The sequence below is a fragment of the Bactrocera neohumeralis genome, chromosome 6 (assembly GCF_024586455.1).
Source record: "Bactrocera neohumeralis isolate Rockhampton chromosome 6, APGP_CSIRO_Bneo_wtdbg2-racon-allhic-juicebox.fasta_v2, whole genome shotgun sequence".
Lineage (NCBI taxonomy): Eukaryota > Metazoa > Arthropoda > Insecta > Diptera > Tephritidae > Bactrocera > Bactrocera neohumeralis.
The window spans coordinates 60,255,898-60,271,964 of NC_065923.1; the positions used below are offsets into that span (position 1 = coordinate 60,255,898).

The 16,067-nt window shown below is 33.4% G+C and overlaps 1 protein-coding gene across 15 annotated transcripts in view; it reads left to right on the forward strand.

Annotated features, from left to right (window-relative positions):
• Positions 1-16,067, forward strand: part of LOC126763169 (insulin-like growth factor-binding protein complex acid labile subunit) — a 182,786-nt gene that overhangs the window by 108,633 nt on the left and 58,086 nt on the right. For 13 of the 15 annotated variants that reach the window (XM_050480440.1, XM_050480439.1, XM_050480432.1 and 10 more), the window contains one exon: positions 8,655-8,720. The exons of the other annotated variants lie outside the window; for them this stretch is intronic. The gene's annotated coding sequence lies outside the window, so the exon portion shown is untranslated. The remainder of the gene's footprint in view (positions 1-8,654; positions 8,721-16,067) is intronic. 15 annotated transcript variants of the gene reach the window in all.

Here is a 16,067-nt window from a genome sequence, read left to right on the forward strand (position 1 = left end):
ACAAGAAGTCCTAGTTTTAAGAGTTTTAAACAACCAGTGCTCAGTTTTCATTCATGTATTGATGTCAATTGATTCTTGAATTTGGTTTAAGACTTCTCTTTGGACTCTCACGCCTTCCCGATTATAAGTTTGAAACATCGTGGGTCTCATAACATAAGCCAGCTTAACAGGTCGTGTTATCTCAAGGCTGAGAAGAAAGCTCCTTTTTGGTCCTTTACGGTCCTGTTTCCATTACGTAAGCCAGACATGACTGACACTTACTAATAATAAGTTGTTGATATGAATATAAGGAAAATCGTGTTTAATATTTCGTCTTCTTCGATATAGACAAAAGAGATGGAAGACAGGTAATGCCATTCGGGTTATTCCTATGTTTTACTTCGGAATTCCATCAGAGCTTTTATTTGTCTCAAACACTGGGATTCACTAGAAATACTATTGTTTTCTGGACTACATTTTTTGTCTAGAGATATGCGCATATAGTATATACAAGTATATACATAATAATTTCTTAATGCATCTCCGAATCTCACGGATTTCATCAATGCTGTGCCATCAAATCGAACACAAAAACGAGTCACTCGCATGAAAAACGGTTTGCTTTTGAACTATAGAGCCGAGCACAATCCAATTGAATGCCAACTTCTTGCACCACATAAGTAAGCCACAAATGAATGGGAATGTAACAAGCACACCTACATAAGCTCATACATATCCTATGATACATATAATATATATTTACATATATATCTAGGTACAATCCGTTGCCGTTATATGCTTTGCAATTCTATGCCAAAGAGAAGCATGCACATCTGTATTCCTGCTTACCAAATGTGTATGTGTGTGTGTGTGAGTATGTACATGTATATGGTTCATTGCTGCCAACACAATAATGACGATGCTGCGGCGATTGCTTGTACGAAGTTGCTGCTTCCGCGTCGTTACCACACATCTTGGCCTTCCTTAAGTACACATTCATATATACATAGCCATAGTGACTAACATACAAATCGATGTATTTAACTATTTGTATCGCCAATGCTCGGCAGCGTCTTCTTCCTCAATTTTCTTGCACAATTTCGCATGCCTTCGCCGCTTGCCGTTGAGCTGTTTTTACCATTGGCCGCTGCAATGCACTTATTTCGAATGGAAATTCCAAACGTAATATATACTGGCTTACAACCACTTTGACCAAGATATATACATATGTGTGCACCGCCATATGTTTGGATATATGTATGTATATAGCCAAGCTCGCTAGCACGTCGACAGCTTGTGCCAGTACTGAATGGAACGTGCAACATGCAGCACATTGAGCCAACCATGTCAGTACTCCTTAACATGTCGATAGCCAGTGGCAACCATGGACGAGGGACGGCTTTACACCGGAGTAAACATAAAAGCACTATGAAAGATACAAGCTGTGTAGGAAAGCTTCTGAGTCGAATTTTCAGAATGAAGTAGTCATCATCAACCGTTGACTCCTCGGAATCATATATAAAGTTTTGTAATTGTTGTAAACGCTTATCTTTGCCGATTTTAGTTCGACCTGATTGCGAGGATTACTAAAGTAATAAACAGATTTTCAGATTTAATATATATTAGAACTAATAAAACTTCAACAACTAGGTGTCTCTAACCAAATCTTCGGGTGCATCCCCATTAAGAAACTACTGCATCCATTGTTTTGAAAATTTCAAGATATATTTATACATGTTTCAAAAATACACAGTGACATTTTTTTGAGTTCTCCCATAAATTAATAATAAAAAACTGTCATTAAACTTGAATATATACTCCTGATTTCTAAAAATCTAAAAGTGGCAAAATAGGCATTTTTCCCAAAATTTCGGTAGTTTTCGGCCAAAATTCAAATTTTGATCAGATCGATTTTTTTAAAGGTAAAATTCGATTCTATATGTACCCTAATTTCAATATTAGCACTGAACCTTATAAGAACCTTACAAAGATGTTCCCTTTGAGTTCAAAAATATCTTTAAAACTTCTATTATCAAGAGAAAATAAAAATCTTAAAATTGAACATTTAATTAAAAGAATCAGAAAATAGTGACTAAGTCACATAATCCAAATATATCCAACCCTAGCCAATATCAGGATAGTTTTGATTGAAGAGTGATGTCGTTTAGTTTAAAAACCCGCCGTTGTGTTCAAAGATAAAAGGAAACCATCTTAGAGTTATTATGTTAGATTAGTGGATGATATTTCAGTTGCAATAATAGTGGCTTCTGAATAGGAACCACATATTCTGATTTTTAAACTGTAGAACTCTGGAAAATAACGCCGTAGTTGCCACAAACTTTCACGAAGTCTCTTTTTCAGTTGACAAAGCTGACACATCACATTTTTACGCAAAGCTTATAGAGGAGAAGGTTGGCAAAATCAATGGTTTAAATAAGACTCAAATTGTTAAGCTATTAGTATTTCCTACAAGGTACGAAACACATTCATATGAAATCATGTACCACTCTTGCCCAGCGCTATCTCCAGCTATTCCGCTAACACGCCACGTACAAGCAGATATTTAGATAGATGGATAGATATGTGGCAGATATACGATGAGTACAGCCGACAACGAGCATAGCCAGAAGGAAGTGAAACGTGTATCTGATGTATGGTATCTGGTATCTAGTATCTGACGGTAGCGACGCAGCTGTCAACGATGACAATGGCGCTGGAATGTAACAGACGCTTCGGGCTAAAGTTGGGCAAAGTGCAGCTGAACCGAACTGAACTGAGCTGTGATGTTCGGCAGTACTAATGGTGGTGGAGTTGCCGTCGTTGCTGCCGCAGCCGCCGCCTTGCCATATCTTATGGCGTCGCGCGTGATTTTCTTGCGGTTTTTCATACGTCACTTAGAAGTAGTGCACATTTTTCCTGTTCCACATTCTTGTAGTCATATATACATATTTCCTTTGTTCCTTCGCTAAGTCGTCTTAAAGATCTCTTTGCTTGCTGCTTTCAATATTTTTTGTCGCTCGCCGAAATTGTATGACAATTGAAATGGGCGAAAGCCTGAAAAACTCGTGCTTTGCCAGCGAGCTATCGCTTTGAGAATTCGAACTCATACAAAATGCAAGGAAATAGAATGATGCTTTGCGGCGAATCGAGATTTCGGATTTTATTTATTTACTTTCCATGTACTTGCCTGTAGAGATATGTCACAACGAATTTGTAGAACGAGTTGAATTTGTGTTGTGTGCAAAAAAAAAAAAAAAAAAAAAACAACAAAATTAAAAGAAAATGTATTTTATATAAATAATTTGATATGTGAAAATGTAATTGTGCAACAAGGTATCGGTAATGGAATTGAGCCGTTAGTGTCGAATTTGCTAGTAAGCGCATAAATATTTAAGGCAAATATAATTTAAGGCCTACACGGCATTTCTAAGTGATTGAATAAGTTTCTTTTGATTTATTAAAAATTTGTGGATGAAAAAGATTTCATGAATCAGAAGTAATTGGGAAATTGGCGATTTTATTTGTTAAAAAATTAAAGAAATAAATATGTTTAAGTAATAAAGAAAATTAAAAATATATAGAATATAATTCTTAAAATTTAATTGTTGGTGTTAGAAACTGAAAATTATTGGCTTGAGCACTTTACTCAACTTTACAATAAAGCCTGCCTTATGATAAGGATAAAACTTTTCTGAATCTATATCACTTATTTTAGGACCTTGAAATGTACCGGTAACTTAATGCGACCTTGACAAAAACAAACTTCTCACCCTCACGACTTTTTACTACTATAATCAAATGAAAACTAACCGTAAAAGAAAATTCCTATTTTAGGCTAGCTGAAAAGAAATGTTGGTACTTTTGGAATCAGATATTTATTTGGACTGAGTAGAGCTTTAAAACTTTAAAATTCCAAAAACAAAAAAAAATTAAATTATTAACTTTTATTAAACTGCGCCGGTAAATAAATTCATTTCATGGAGAGAATGCAAATAGCTGTATAATTTGTTTAATCCCACTCAAGCAAGAATAATTTTCGGAATAAAATAATTTTTAAAATGAAAGTTTTCATTTAGTTTCGTCTAAAATTGTCCATTACTCTCATGAACTATGACTTCAGTAGCCAAAGCCTTACCCTTTAGGCGGTTTAAGATATCTACGGCGTTTATCAAACGTACTTCCCTAACTTTTCAAAACAACATAAAATCAGAAACATGTTCCATGAAGGTCAATTTTCGTTTATCTTAATAACTAGCAACAGTTATGGGATATATATAGTAAGTGGCAGTACGACTCCCGTTTAAATAGGTTATAAAGCATGGGTTCTTTAATGAGAAGAACTGGACCGAAAAGTAAATCAACGTCTCAGACTTGAATATACCGATTATTTATGTTAAATTATAAGCCTCATCTTGAGAAATAAGGCAGAATTTGTTAAGCTGCAGCCGCAAACAAAAGGAGCCTCTTAAGGCAGAACTTTCATTTTAGATTGCTCTTCGCAACACCATTGTATAATCATCGATTGATTTTTGGTAACTCTTCTTCATTTCTATAGCATAAATGTTTGTAATGCGTTAAAATGCCTTCAACAGTCTTAAAACTCAATTTTCACTTTCAAAAATGTACATATGTATATGTAGTATATACAATATGCAATATTAAAATTTTATTGCAATCATAACCACAAAATATTTGAAAGCTAATTTTTAGTTGCAAAAAATTTCATATTTAACCTCATATGAGTGAAGCTTGAAAGAACATTTTGACTATACACTCAGTCCTTTTTTTACGCGATTTTTGGTTCTGCCACTAATCGCGTAAAAAAAAAATCGCGTAAAAATGGTTAGTTTTCCAATATTAAATGACGAATTGGTTCCGAATATAAAAAATATCGCGTATAACAAAATATACGCGCAAAAAAATATTCAAAAACAATACAATAAGTTTCAAATTTCAGATTTATGATTTATTCATTCATAACAAAATAAAAAATACAAAACAAAAACCATATATAAAAGAGAAGAAAATCGAAAATAGGTACATTTTTTTAAAAAAAACTCCGTTGAATGCTGTTTCATCACTGTCATTATCCGTAGTGGAAATTATTCTTAGCCGCTATATGGCCGGCACTGATATCACTAGAATTTCTATCAGAATCAATAGTAAGAACTATGGATTGATGTTCTGATTGACTTAGCATCATTTTAAATTCCGATGTAGTTCTTTATATCTTAACATGCAGAGACTCAATTCTTTTTGAAAAATTCGTGCACGTTCGGCATCAGTATCATTTGCTACAAAATAATTTTCCAATTCTGCTGCAAGTTTAAGACCAAGCAAAAAACGAAAAAAGCAATCGCGTTAAAGTGAGAAATTCGCGTAAAAAAAGGAATTTGCGCTGCGAAAATAACCGCGTTAAAGTGAAATAGCGTAAAAAGAGATCGCGTAAAAAAAGGACTGAGTGTATACTTACAGTGCTGTACCGTTGGCAGTACATTTTTTCCTTGCGACTCTTCATTGATCTTTCTCCACACTTTTCGTGATCTATTCGAACCAAATATATTAAATTTTGATTCGGTGGTGAACACAATAATTTCCCATAACCAATACGGTTTGTTTAAATATTGTTTAGCAAACGCCGACCTCTTCTTTTTATTAATCTTACTTATGTATGGCTTACGACGTGCGATTCGTCTATGAAAACCAGCACTCTACAACACATCCTCTACTGTTTGGGGATTTATTTTTTGGGTATATTTCAAAAATGGATAAACATACATACATATGTATCTGAATATTTTAACAAAATAATTTAAAATTTAAGTGTGCTTAAATCGGCTGTTGATAGCAGGAAAATCAATTTCTAACAGGATACCGACCCAAAATTCACATTGTATCTTGTACGTGCAGGGTTGTTATGGAAATAAAAATAACTCAATAGGTCCCACAATCACTAGACATTAATCTTAATCAAAATATCTGGAATTTTTTCGAAAACCGAAACAGCGAATTTCATCAAAATAAGGCCAAAAAGCTAGATCATAGACTTAGTGGGTCAAAATATCCGGAAATAATACTAGAAATGGAGTGGAGAGCATACACCGATGTCTAGGGACAATAATAGCAACAAAATGTAGGCCAAAAACCGCTTAAACTATTGTAATTACTTTTGATTTATATAAATAATAATTAGTGTACGTAAACTTTTTTGATATGAATTAGGCGCATTTTAAGCTTTAGCATTAATGTTTTTTATTTGTGTAAAAAAAACATTTTGATATGCTATATTTAATGTTAAATATACATACATATTTTGAAATGGATAGACAAAAACCACAAAATTTATTCATTTTAAAACAAATAAACGTGTCGTATTTTAATAGAACTAGGTGTATGTAAACTTTATTGGTTCACTGTATATGCCGAGAAGTAAGTGGGAAGTTGCACTTGCCACTGTAGCGCGTAGTCGCCACTTAACGGCCTACCACAAATTACGCAAATGGAAGCACCAGCCAAGCCGCCAGATGGGAAGTGAGCTACAAAACCTCAAATCAGCACACCCGCGTGCTACTTTCTACCAATTTGAGGCAATTTCTTATTGTTTGTATTTCTAACCTCAACATACCCACCTCTCGTCTCTTCCACGCGGAAGCACACAGCTTTACTGCTTTATGGCTTGAAATTATTAGTTATGATTTTTTTTTAACATTATTTTGACATTATGTTGTTGTTGCTATGTTTTTACTGTTGCGGTTTTATCCAATGAAGTTTCTCTTGTCTTATTCATTCGCATCATTTCACAGCTGTACGGACAATCGAAAACAAGTTCGACAAAAAATATGAAAATAAAACTTGAAAAAAAAAAAATAAAACCAAAAAGAAACAAGTAAGAAAATACTAAATTCGGGTGTAACCGAACATATCACACTCTTGCAACTTGTGAGGATTAAAGCCAGAGAAATAACTTCAGGTACAATAGGCTTGTTTGTTATGTATATGGAGTCTAGGGCGAGTTTTCAACCGAATGCTCGATAAAATTTTATTAGGTATATGGGGGCTAAAGAAAATATTTACCCGATTCAAACATTTTTTAACAAACAGCCATATTGAAAAGGTTTCTCTACAAATTTTAGTAGTATATCCCATACATTGATTAACTACAGGTAATGGGTCCACATATTCTGTGCATAGAGGCTTGAATAGTTGTGATTAGATTTGGGCAGTTTTTTTCATAAGGTGGCACACCTCAAAGGCACGTTTCGTGTAAAGTTTTATCCTGACATATAAAGTAATTCCTCATAAGTATACTCAAAATTTATATGATAAAATGGAATTTAAAATTGTATTATATTAGAAAGAGGCGTGGTTGTAGCACGATTTCGCTGATTTTCACACTGTAACATATAAATGTCAAGATAACATTATTTGCCAAATATGGTCAAGTATATACCGTCGAGTAAATCCTGAGGTATGGGTTTTCACAGAAATATGGGCGATGCCACGCTCATCGTTCAATTTTGACTCCTACTCCTTTAAAGCTCTCTCATACCGTCTTGAGGGGTGAAATTTAATTTTAAGTTATTTATTTGCCACGCTTTTACTAGTTTTTGACAGTACTTTTTTATGGAGAGTGAACGGTGTAGTAATCTGATGTCATACTGTCGGTAGAAGTTCTTATAATACGAGTATTTGCGCTAAGCGAATTATTTTAGGAGATATGTACATACATATATTAAACTTTTTAATTTTTTTGTGCACAGGTTCCCTTTGCGATCACCTGTACAAAATACAGTTCTATATCTTAATGTAGTGCGTAGTTATAGCACTTTATGGGTGTTCAGTTAATGGTGTTTTGTGGGCGTGGCATTGGTCCGATTACTCCCATCTACGAACCTGTAATTCTTTTTTTTGCCAAGGAATGCGAAGTTTCATGCATATCTTAATTTTTACTCAAGTTACAGCTTGCTCGTACGTACGGACGGGCGAACAGACAGTCACCCGGATTTCCACTTGTCTGGTCATACCTCAATTAGTTTTAGGTGATACATACAAACGTTAGGTGAACAAAACTATTATACTCTGTAGCAACATGTAGCAAGAGCATAAAAATTGTGTGATGCACGCTATGCACCTCACCGCCTACTCTGCCCTGCCGCACAGCGTGCAGTTTATTTTCTCGTTCAACTCAGCTGTGCACTTGTTGGATTTATGAAGCAAACCCGAAAGAAAGCCAAGCCCGAATCATATTAAAACCAAAAAAATTAAGATAAACTGCAGTTAAAAACAAAAGCAAAAAATAATAATAAATAAGAAAAGAAAAAAATACACGAAATTACACTTTGCACTCGCGCTGAATGTGGCGGCAAAAATATCGAATGATTTACGCTGGAGCATAATTTTCGAGGCGTGAACTTGTTGAAATTCAAGTTCGGCATTCAATCGCCAACTTTGCGGTTTTATGTTACATTTTCTCATTTTTCTTTGCATTTCTCATGTTATTAAGCATTTATTTTTTTGGCTTTCTTTGTCGACTTATTTTGTTCGAGCTGCTTCCACACTTTTGTTTTTTTTCTGGTTATTTGCCTTAACTTTTATTTCTTGCCGACAAGCGCTTTTTTATTATTACAGCTTCAATTTTTTTTGTTCTCTCACTTATAATTGTTATTGTTTTGCAGGTACTCATTGAGCGCTTGAGCAGTGAAGCACTTATAATTTCATGGCTTCAGTGTGCCTTTTGTTCGGTAAGCAATAACTCATCAATTCACTTTCATATTCAAATTTATTGCTCTAATGTTTCTTCGTTGGTTACGCCTAATTTGATTTTTATTAAAGTTAGAATCGTACTTTTGTTTTTTCCCTTTATATTGAAAAGAGTGAAAGCTTTTGGTTTCTATAATTTGGTTACAAATAATACAACAAAAAAGCTTAGTATATCTTGAAGAAAAATTAATATTTTCATTTATTATAAATATAATATTTCCTACATGTGTTCGTCGCAAAAGCTTTCACACTAATATAAAATACAATATTAAAGCTTTTTGCAATGCTAAGGACTTAAACACTAAAAAGCTGACAATTTTGAAGAAAACCTTATCACAGCTTCGAAATATTCTAATATAATAAAATTGGTAGAAATACTGGTCTCAAAGACTTTAAGATATTTTTAGAATAGGATAAAAAGTAACTTAAGACCTGAAGGCCGCGAAAAATTAGATTAAAAACTAAGAATGGGTCCGTAAGTCTCGATGGATTACAACCATATGAAAATTACAACAAGTATTCATTTAATAAACTTTAAAGCATATGAAAGCGTTTAGAATCAATCACAAATTTAGCTCACCAAAATCTGAGTTTTTGAAAATTTTAGTATCGAGTACAGGCTTCGAAACTTTCAAAAAACAATAAACCTTTAAAAAGTATTTTGAAATAAATAAAACAAGAATTTTTGAAGTTTTCACTCAAAGTTAGTTAACACTTAAAAGCTTGGTGATATATTGCAAATTTTTTTTAGGAATTGTCTTAAAATAATTTATTACATGAAAGTTTTTACTTTTACCAAAAATTTCAAATTTCTCACGGCTTGCTGAATACAAATAAGTATAAGTGCAAAAAAACCGCACAAAATTGTTATTTCCAAATTTTATATGTAATTTTTAAAATATTTTATATTTAAAACTTTAACATAACGTTGCAAAAAATAAATAATTCGGTTGCAAAACTGTCCTGTGCTGTTTAGAAATTGATATTAATTTATTTTATTTTATTGCTAAAAGCTTTCATTAAGAAGGCAATTATAATTATTGATAAAATGCCTTAATAATTTTAAACAGAAGTTGAGATAAAAGTCCGCTTAATTTTTTTTAACCATTTATATAGTAATATTTTCGTAAAAGCTCACACTTTATTTATATAGAAGTATATGTTTGTTGGTTTTTGATTTGGTATAAACGAATAGCAAAATATCAAGAAAGTCTATATTTATAAAGTTTTAAATAACAAAGGCCAGCAATTGAGTTAACCAGTAATTTAATCAAACAAGTAGGCTTGTGTCGAAAGCTTTCTTAAGGTAGTCGTATATGAAAGCTGTAGAAACAATGTATGTCATACAAATGGTAGTTTAGGAGAAGAAGCTTTCGAATTTTAAGTAAAACTTAATTATAGCCAAATTTTAATACATTTATAAAAAATTAATTATGAAAGCTTTCAAAGTCAAGTAAGAAGCTTCTAATCAAGTGTTTGTATTCCATCAAAAATATGCAGAGATTTTGAATAAGTATCTTAAAAACTACCAAAATCAGTTACTTATTTAAGAGAGTCTTATCGGTTGTATTTTTTTTTTTTAATTTTCTAACTTATAAGCGCACAACTCAAGCTTTAAAGAATTCTTAATAACTATTAGCGCTGCTTGAAAAGCTCTAGTTTTATAAAGAGCACCACCACCAATTCCCATCCCCTAAATCCTTTTCGTCTTATATAAATTATATTAAATTTCCACTCTGCTTTAGAATCGCTTTCATACTCGGAAGTGCATACTTCACTTAACTGGCTGCATCTCTTCAATTAATTGTCGCGTCTCATCAACATTGTATGATGAAGTATAAAATTCCTATCAGCATCCGCCACTACAGTTAACCAGTTACTTTTACACACATACTTACGTACATGTGCACATATTCATTTCGAGAAAGCACCGAGCGCGTTCTGCTACAGATCATGGCTACTGTCACTCAGGCAATCAAGCGCGCCGGGAACACGAGCTCAAGTGCTGGTTTCATTGCAACTGTTTGAACTTCCTGCTCTCTGTTTTTTGCTGGCATTGTTCTGCTCATTTCATTGCCATGCAACAACGAATAACTGTCACTGACCAGTGCAACTTCAAACGAAAAGCACTTAAACCACAATCTTTGTTTTAGCGCACGCACATAAGAATACTCTTTGTTAAGGTTAAACTCGCACACAAAAATATGACGTTGCATGCCGCATGATGTTGCGCATGCTCGTACTAGCTAAATTTCAATGATTCTTGGCTGGTTTTTGTTGCTGACGATTGTCGCTCTTGAAGAAGCGCTTAAGTGAGAACTTTCATAGATATACAAATGTATATGTACATACATATGTGCTTATGATATATGGTATATACATATGTGCATGAGTTGAGTTGATAAACTTTCTAGAAATATTTATACTAACCGTTAAAACTAGAGGTCTGAGAACTGACTTGACGGGGCTTTGTATGATTCGTTGAGGAAACATAAATAAGCAATTCCAACCCGATACAATTACATAAGTACATATGAGTTGGTATGATCAACCTGTTATTTTTTGAAATTTGAAATTTTTTGTTCCCGTTAAAGTATTTCTCTCGAAAAGTATTTCTTTGTACGGAGCCATTCAGTTAGAGAATCTCTGTTCTTGTATGGTTGCAAGAGCTTAGCAGCCTAGGTTCGAAGTTTAGGTTGAAGAAAGTTAGCTGTGAATGTTAGGGACAGGCTGAAAAGATTGTATCACTTTAAAGAAAAACTATTTTTTTGGCAAATGTGATATATTTCTCAAGTGGTCGCTATTTTTAACTTTTAAGAGATTCCCTGTGGGCCAGAGTTGGAGAAAATAGTCGAAACGAAAGCAAAACGAGGATTGTTGAACTGCGCCTTGAGTTGCCATACTTAAAAATTACAAATTTAAGTCTACAGTTTATGCTTTCTGCTTACTATTTTTAATATACAAGCAAAAACGTGAGAGTTTCAGAAACAGCAACTTTTCCTTGGAAATAAATTAAATTATAATTTATTTAACTAGGATTTTTATAAATGTTTAACAGAGGCTTGTCTCTGTATAACTTAAGTATATCTTCTGGTAGAGTTTTCAAGAACTTTGCTAGAAAACAGTTTTTCTAGTGCTTATCTCTGTTCTAATTTCATTTAAACTTTCTTACTTGCTTACCATGTCAGTAGCATATCCACCATTACAGTTTGATAATATACTTACATACATATGTACATGTTTTCTTTCCTAAAAACACATATTAAAGCTGCAAAATATATGCATACTAATAACTACATTCATACATATGTACATACATACTTATATTACTACAGTTGTCATTGAGGGTGATATAACAATTTCAGCGATCTTCTAAATGCTTTTGCATAGTGCCACTAACATCCAGGAGTACTTTTACTTAAAATTCCGCACATACCTACTCCTCTAGTTTATTTTCTCAATCTACATATTTCGCTCTACATATAAATTATTTCTCTTTCATTTCCACATTGCATAACGGCTCTTTGCTGTGTCAATAGGAGATTATTGTAGTCTTCCTTTCTTAAGGGGGTACTCTCATGTGAACGCATACATTTTACCACTTTTTAGGAATTTTTGTTTTATGCGGCCACAAAATTCAATCATTTTAATTTTTTAATATATTTTTATTTGTATTTTGAAATGTACAAAAAATTTTTTTTTCGTTTTTTACATTTTTAATATATTTTTTTTAAATCAAAGTAGTCCCCAACAAAAAAAATAGTTCACTGGTCATGGTGATAGCGGCTGTTCATGTTGTCTGAAATAAAAAAATCGAATGGATTATTATTCAGTAGTTCTGCAGTTATCGTCCCTACCAAATATAATCAATTTCATTAAAAAAAAATGTCGAACTTCAAAAAAAAGTCAGGAAAATCTTGTTTTTTTTTGTTAAAAATCGTTCAAAAATATATGAAAATGTTTTCGAAAATAAAAAATTCTGATAGGGACGATAACTATAAATGAGTAGAAGAACACATGTAAATTTTAAAGCAATTGGTTGAATACTTTTTTTTTAGGACCATGACAGTTTCAGAAAATGATGATTCTATAAAAATGCGTTTAGAAACGTAGCAGCTGCAGACTTGTCATGGCGCCTGATAGACAATCGCTTACGACACGTCAGCGACTATGAGCTGTAACTTATCAAATACTATGAATTTCGGTCTGAATTTTTCACAGCTTGTTTTCAATACGTTTTACTGTCAAAATATAATAAAAAAAAAATCGATTTTTCTAAGTGATTACATGAGAATACTCCCTTAACACGCCATTCTCGCATACTTTTCCCAATCTCTTTATACCCTACAGTACTGGGCACTAGTTCGAAGCTCGTGAAATAAATGACAGCGATCAACAAAATAATTAAGAATTTTAATCAAAAGTACAGTTTTAACAGTAAGCTGCAAAGAAAAAAGCTTGCCAACTGACTGAGTTTAAGTAATAAATAACACACTCAACTCATGAGGAACAAAATTGTTCGGTAAGTTCCAAAATCATCTTCTCAAGGAGCTCGTTTACCATAGGGTCAGTATAGTAAGCACTCTTGGCCGCATGCCAAACGCCACCTCCAGTATTGCAAGGTATTCGCTTTTTAGTGGTTACAGCGCCTAGTTGTAATCTGATCATATGGTATGTTTGTTAACAGCATCCGCCCTTAGAAAATTAATTTTTCACAAAAGATTTTTTCATGTTGAGTTTTATCCCACATAATCTTATACATTTAACAAGTATTTCGTTGAAATGACAGTTCAAAATCACTTCATCGGAGTGATTTGATAACTTTTTTTTTTAAAAAAAAACGCTAAAATCTCTCTCGGCGAAACGTTGATTTTCATGACCATCTACTTTTTGAAGAAATTTATTACAAATTATCACAGCTGATTTAGACATTCAAAAAGGAAAAAATGTTGGGCAAACACATTTTTATTTGAGCAATGAATACAATTTCTGCTGAAAATCTGTCTTCCCAAATGAAAAAATGCGTCCATTATTTCGATTATATGGAAAATATTTAAAAGTAATACGGCTTTTATTACGCATATCTTGGTGACAATGTTTTCTTTTGATAAATATTGAGCGATGTAAATTCTTGAATGGCAAAAACAGCTCTTTTTAATCTTGTCAACGGCAGTAAGAACACTGTTGGGTTATGAAACGTTTAAATGTAATCAATCATTTAAATTTTCGTTCAACATGGTATTAAAGCATCCGCCATAGTTAAAATTAATTTTTCACAAAAAGAATTTTTTCATAGTCTACTTTTAAGCTACATATGTATGTATGTCTGTTGTAAAAAGAAATAACCCAGTGTATAAAGTCCTATTAAGGCCACTAAATTGCTTTATTAACCAACTTTAAATCGCATTTTTGTGTCCATTGTGTAATGACTGCTACTAACAGCGTTACAAATATTCCACCAATTTGTTTGCATTATCAAGCAAATTGAAATTGAAAAATCAAATGCCGAACACACACAAATTTCAAAACAGCAGCTTTTAATGCAAACAAATGCGTTTACAGGTAAACGACTGAGTCAATACAAACACCAATCCTCATGTAAATTTGATTTACCAATCAATAACGGTGCTACTAAGTAGCCCAATAAGCGCTGATATGTACTTACACACACACACAAGTAAATAACGGTATTTTTTCCTTTTCATTTCCCTTGAACTGGTGTTGGTTTCCGCGCTTGTTGTTGCTTACTTTTAAATTCCATCACATTTAAGTGTAAATAAACAACGTTACACAGCAGATCAGCGTTGATGGTGGCAGCAAGCTTTATGTTTTTCTTTTTAAGTGTGTGTGCGATATATGTATGTATGTGAAAAACCGCGAAATTGCACAAAGCAAAAAAATTGGAGTTAAAGGAAGTTCTGTGTGCATTAGAAGCTCCCGGCAGAACTACAACAAGACAGCTGCGTTGCTAGGCAAATAAATCAGCTATTGAAATGTTTCCCCAATACACACCCCCACAACCATATACATATAAATAAAGGCGGACTAAAATTTGAGCTGGCGGGGCTATATAGCTGTATTAACAATGTATACTTATACATATGTGTGTACATATCTATATGCTGCTTGTTTAAGAATTTTTTTTGCACGCAAATCATTTGCTTTTTTGCTTCCATTTCGAACACTCACTTAATTGAAATACGCTCCGATTTCAATTTCATTTTCAATTTCAATATTTATTTATCGTATCTGCGCGCATAAACGCATACATGCATTTATACATACATATATGTATGTATGAATGTAAACATATTTAATTTTGCTTATTCGTCATCAATCGCTATCGATAACTGCTGCTACAAGCTAGATATATACATATGTACATAGGTATGTGGCATCGTCAGTTCCAATAGCTGCTTCTTCGTACAGACCAATGCGGCTTGTGGCCTGACACAGCGGCAAGGGGAGGTTGGGGCATTATTGTGCGCATCGTGTGGCGTTTGGCGGTTCATTGAACAGTAGGATACTTTACACCGCATGGGTTCACTGATGGATTTATTTACTTTTCATGCAATAAAATCACAATAATCGCTTTAAGCGGAACATTGCGACGAATGCCTCGCTGGCTGTGTGCGGCAATAATAGGCAAGAAAGCAGAAACAATAATAAAACAGAAACAAGTAAGGAAGCGCTAAGTTCGGCTACAACCGAACATTATAAAATGTTCTCTTGTAACTTGCAAGGATTAAAGCCACGGAAGTACCTGGAGTTACATAATCTCTGTTAGTCATATGGGGTCTAGTCGCGCTTTCACCCGATTTAAGCATTCTAACCACAAATATGCACCGTTATAAGATACACACACCCCCCAAATTTTATTAAGATAACTCACTTATTGACCGATATATGCGGTATAATGTCAGCCGGAAGTGCGAACATATTTGTTTAAGGGTTATAGGAAGTTTGACCTCATTCAACTCATTTGTAGCATACAGACATACTACTATCAGGAAATGATTATCTCGGAATTTCAATTATAAATATGACACATTGACCAATATTTGCGGTAAAAAGTCAACTACAGGTACCGGGTTATATTCGGTACCTAGGTACCTTTTCTTAGATTTGGACATTTTTTGGCCATAGACTGGCATACTCTAAATAAACTTTTCGAGCAAAGTTTTATCCCGTTATATTAACAGCTTATTGATTTGTCACACGAAAGGAAAGAATCAGAAGAATACCACATACCAAATTTGGTTGATATCGGTCAAGCGGATCTTGAGATTTATGTTCTCACCTAAAAGTCACGCCTATCATCCAACTTT